This window comes from Microtus oregoni, unplaced genomic scaffold (assembly GCF_018167655.1).
Source record: "Microtus oregoni isolate MIOR12 unplaced genomic scaffold, Mior012 000067F_ref0000223, whole genome shotgun sequence".
Taxonomy (NCBI): domain Eukaryota; kingdom Metazoa; phylum Chordata; class Mammalia; order Rodentia; family Cricetidae; genus Microtus; species Microtus oregoni.
Window position 1 is genome coordinate 1,801,581 of NW_024543974.1, and position 5,341 is coordinate 1,806,921.

Genomic DNA, 5,341 nt, shown 5'->3' on the forward strand with positions numbered 1-5,341 from the left:
TCTTGTCCATACAGACCATTCAGTGCTAGACAGCAGAGAAAGCTCTGTTTATTACAGTACTAGTTCTCCAGATAGCAAACTTACAGAGGTTTCAGATCAATGTGAGTTTCTGAAGTCACTATTGCAAGAAGGAAAAGTATGTGACAAATTGAACTATCTTCTTAGAACTTCTTTATGGGCATACTGTTATCACCTAGCAAGTCATATTAACCAATACATATCACATGTAACTCCAAGGGGACGGGAAGCAAATCTACCCTGTGTCTAACAGGAGAACAGGAAGCATCTGCAAAACAGCAATAATTTTCTAGGACAATTATACACATATCCAAGATTATTTGTCAAATTGTGTGTATAAGTCAGACACTAAAAATATCTACAAAAATGAATGCCTAAAATAGGCATATGGCTCATATCTGCTTCTTGTGTCAAAGGCAAAATATCAAAATTATATTTACGATTTGGTCAGATGAAACATGTTTCAAACAAGAATACTATAGTCAAAAAAAAAATGTCAACTAGCTATGAAAAAAAAAATTAGTCTATTCCAGACACAGTTGAACCCAGGAAACTGACAACTTGCTCATCACGAATTAAATGATTATTCTGAGATATGCTTTGTCAAAGAGAAAACAGCATCTAAGTGGAGAGAATGTAAAATATTGTTCAATAGACAGCTCTTCAAATATGCTATTTAAAGCTATTAAATATGAAAGATTTTAAGACCATTGATAAAGATACAGGGACCGCAGAAACAGAATCACTAAATGATCAGTACTGCTTACAGCATGAGCAAGTTGCAATTTATAGCTAAGGAGCAGGATGGAATCAGTAGATAGAATTAATTAGAGACTCAATCATGTGTAAGAAGGAGTCTGGCTAACCTGACCTAAGAAAATTTTTGTTGAAGATAGATCAGGGCAATCAGATATAACCCAAAGGATGCTACAAAATAAAAGCCTGAACAAATATAAAGTAAGATCAGATATTGAGTATGGAGGTGCTTGTTTAAATTAAACAAGAGTTCTTGCTAAAGTTGGACTTTACAATAGAGTGAAGAAATGTGCCGAACATAAGATTTAAATTTTTGATTAAATTGGGACAAAACAGGGAATTTTAACCAAGACTAACATATAAATGATATTGGTGATATAAAAATAAAATTTAAGAGTTTCCAATAGTTATTAGCCATAAGACAAGAAACTTTAAGTTTTTAAATTGATTTTATTGACCTATACATTTTTCTCTGCTCCCCTCCCTTTCTCTCCCCTCCCTTTCAACACTCTCCCATGGTCCCCATGCTCCCAATTTACTCAGGAGATCTTGTCTTTTTCTACTTCCCATGTAGATTAGATCTATGTATGTCTCTCTTAGGTCCTGATTGTCACCTAGGTTCCCTGGGATTTTGAATTGTAGGCTGTTTCTCTTTGAAAGCAGCTTATGAGTAAGTATATATGATATTTTTTCTTTCTGGATCTGGGTCACCTCACTCAATATCATATTTTCTAGATCCATCCATTTGCCTCCAAATTTCAAGATGTTAGTATTTTTTTTGCTGTGTAGTACCCCATTGTATAAATGTACCACATTTTCTTTATCCATTCTTCAGTAGAGGGGCATTTATGTTGTTTCCAGGTTCTGGTTATTACAAAAAATAATGCTATGAACATAGTTGAGCACATGTCCTCATGGCAAGGTTGAGCATCCATTGGATATAAACCCAAAAGTGCTATTGCTGGGTCTTGAGAAAGGTTGTTTCCTAATTTTCTGAGAAACTGCCATACTGATATCCAAAGGGGCTGTACCAGCTTGCATTACCACCAGCAATGCAGGATTGTTCCCTTTACCCCACAACTTCTCCAGCACAAGTTGTCATCAGTGTTTCTGATTTTGGCCAGGTGTAAGAAGAAATCTCAGAGTTGTTTTGATTTGCATTTATCTGATGACTAAGGATGTTGAGCATTTTAGATTCCTCTGTTGAGCATTCCTGTTTAGGTATGTATTCTATTTTTTTAATTAGATTATTTGTTCTTTTGATGACCAATTTCTTGAGTTCTTTGTATATTTATTTAGGAGATCAGACCTCTGTCTGATGTTGGGTTGGTGAAGATCTTTTCCCATCCTGTAGGCTGTCGTTTTGTCTTGTTAACCATGTCTTTTGCTTTATAGAAGCTTTTCAGTTTCAGACGGTCCTATTTATTAACTGTTTCTCTCAGTGTCTATGCTACTGGGGTTCTATTTAGGAAGTGGTCTCCTGTGCCAATATGTTCAAGTGTACTTCCCACTTTCTTTTCTTTGAGGTTCAGTGTGATTGGCTTTATGTTGAGATCTTTGATCCATTTGGACTTAAGTTTTGTGGATGGTGATAGAGATGAATGTATTTTCATTCTTCTACATGTAGATATCCAGTTATGCCAGCACCATTTGTTGAATATGATTTCTTTTTCCATCTTATATCTTTTGCTTCTTTGTCAATAATTAGGTGTTTGTAGGTGTGTGTCTTCAATTTGGGTCCATTGGTCCTCCTGTCTGTTTTTATGCCAGTACCAGGCTGTTTTCAGTACTGTAGCTCTGTAGTAGAGTTTGAAGTCAGGGATTGTGATGCTTCCAGAAGTTTCTTTATTGTACAGGATTATTTTGGCTATCCTGGATTTTTTGTTTTTCCATATGAAGTTGAGTATTGTTCTTTTGAGGTCTGTGAAGAATTTTGCTGGGATTTTGCTGGGCATTGCATTGAATCTGTAGATTGCTTTTGGTAAGATTGCCATTTTTACTATGTTAATTCTACCTACCCAAGAGCATGGGAGATCTTTTCATTTACTGGTGTCTTCCTTAATTTCTTTCTTCAAAGATTTAAAGTTCTGAGCTCTACTCTACCCAACCACAGGCCAAGGCAGTTTCTTTATTCATTAATCAATAAAAGCAACACCTGTCCAAAAGGGAATCTCACATCAGTACTGTATTGAGACACAGTGAATTTCATTATTACCATTGTTAATGCTGTGATTACATTTTCTAAAGTCTTCCTATATGTTTGAATAACTAAAATTCCAGCAATAGTATGCATGTATTTATTTACTTTATGTATGTATGTATAATTGATTAGTCACACTATTAATTACTACTGTCAGTGTGAATTGATTGAAGAGAGTAAAGTATTTGTGTAATAGAAAAACACTATATAAAAATTAAACTTTCTGGGGGCAAGTCTGGGACCTCCCAGGGGCTAGGCATGAATCAGAGAGCTCTGCAAGACCAAGCCCAAGCCAGGAACCTCCCCAGGAGCAGAACCAAGCCAGGGACATTTACACAAACAGGACTGAGCCAGCAACCTAAGCTCTAACAGGCCTGAGGCAGCAAATGTCACAGGAGTAAGTACAAGGAAGCCACCGCTGAGGGAGCAGGCCCTAACCAGAAACCTCTGTCAGACGGGACATGAATCAGCCATCTCTGATGAAGCAGGCTCTAGCCAGCCATATCCACTGGAACAGGCCTGATGCAGTGATTGCCACCGGAGCAGGCCTGAGCCAGAAACTGCAGGCCCAAGGCAGCAACCTCAGCAGAAAGAGCCCAAAAGCAATCTACAGATTCAATGCAATGCCCATCAAAATCCCAGCAAAACTCTTCACAGACCTCATACTCACAGGGTTAATACTGGTAAAAGTGCTTGTTCTGCAAACATGTGGTTATGAGTTCAAACCTCAAGCACCCACAAAAAGTGTGTATGTATGTCTCAACAAAGGCAAACTGAATGCTGGGAGAAAGAAGGCGCAGTCAGAAAACACCATGTAGCTGTTGCCTGAAACAGATATGCCTGAACCTTGCCAGTAAACCACAGCCTCATGACGATACACAGATTAGTAGAAATGAATTATATTAAATTGTAAAGGTTAGCCAATAAGAAGCTAGAGCTAATGGTCCAAGCAGTGATTTAATTAATACAGTTTTTATATGGTTATTTTGGGGCTGAGCAGCCAGGAATGAACAAGTAGTTTCCTACAAGATAGTATAGCAGGGAACACACTCTCAGAGTAAAAGGTTAACCATGTACAGAAGGAGTAATCTTTAATCACCTCTCTCAGGGAATAATGCATGGTCTACTGCTGGGAATCCAAACAAGTCTTAACAAAGGCAAACCTCAGAATGTTAAGCATGCAAAGTACACACTCTGAGTTCAATTCCCAGTTTATGATCTGAGAATTTTAATTTGAATGTACACTTTTGGGTCATAGTGAAAGTAAATATTTATGGAGTATTTTATAAAATAAAAATATCCCACTGTTGAAAACAATAGTTTGAAATAAAGGACAAGTGGATATCAATATGCAGATAAGGTGGGAAAGACAGAAATAAAAAAAAAGTTTAGTAAATGTCTCTGATGGATAAGCTACATTTTATAAAATATTCTTTTTATATGGGAGATCATAAGTTTAAGCATATTTTCTACAAGCTTTGGAAAATAAACTATAGAATGGAGTGAATAGTAGAACAGTGGGTTCTAGTATAAGAGAGATATATAATGTTATTTGTTTAGCAGATTAAGTGGCAAATCACCTTTCAAAGACAAGGCTTCACTTATTATTATCATTATTATCATATTTGACATGCTTCCACAAGTGAATTGGGTAGACATTCAGATCATAATAAATATATAGGAAGACATGGCATGGAAAATAAGATAAATATTAAAATTAAAACTAAGTCACAAATGACAATAAACTAGTTGTAATTCTTTCACTGACAACATGATGACAAGCGTCCTAGAGAAAGAGGTCAAAATACTTTAAAAATGATCTCCAAAAATGGCCCTATAGACATATAGAAAACGAAGAAAATATGCAAATTTTTACTGGTGTTTGGCTACAAGTGTTAAAGACTGGCATATTTTAACTGTCGTCTACACCCTATCATTTCTTTACCTCCTAACTCCATTCCAGGTGGGTGCAACCAGAAATATTGAGTTCCCTGTTGAAAGCTATGGTATCTCCTCCAAAATGCCAGAACATCAGAAGGTCTCATTTTAATCAACGATAGTTATTACAGAGGCTCGGTTGCAGGGGAGTGGAAGTTCTCTTTTCCCCTCAGCCCACACTTAGGATACATACTCTCTCCTGGTCATAAGACACTGGAATATTGAGGATAGATGATCTTTATCTAAGTTCATAAGGCAGAGTCCCTTTCCAAACAGATCTGAGATTTATTGACACTCTGTATTTTCTCTTCCCCGAAGAAAAGGCACCTGACTCTTAATGTAGCTCCTGGCAAGATAATGGGAGAAGCAAGGTGTAAAATCAGAGATTTCTGATACTGGTCCTAAATCTTCTCCCTGAGGACTACCTTT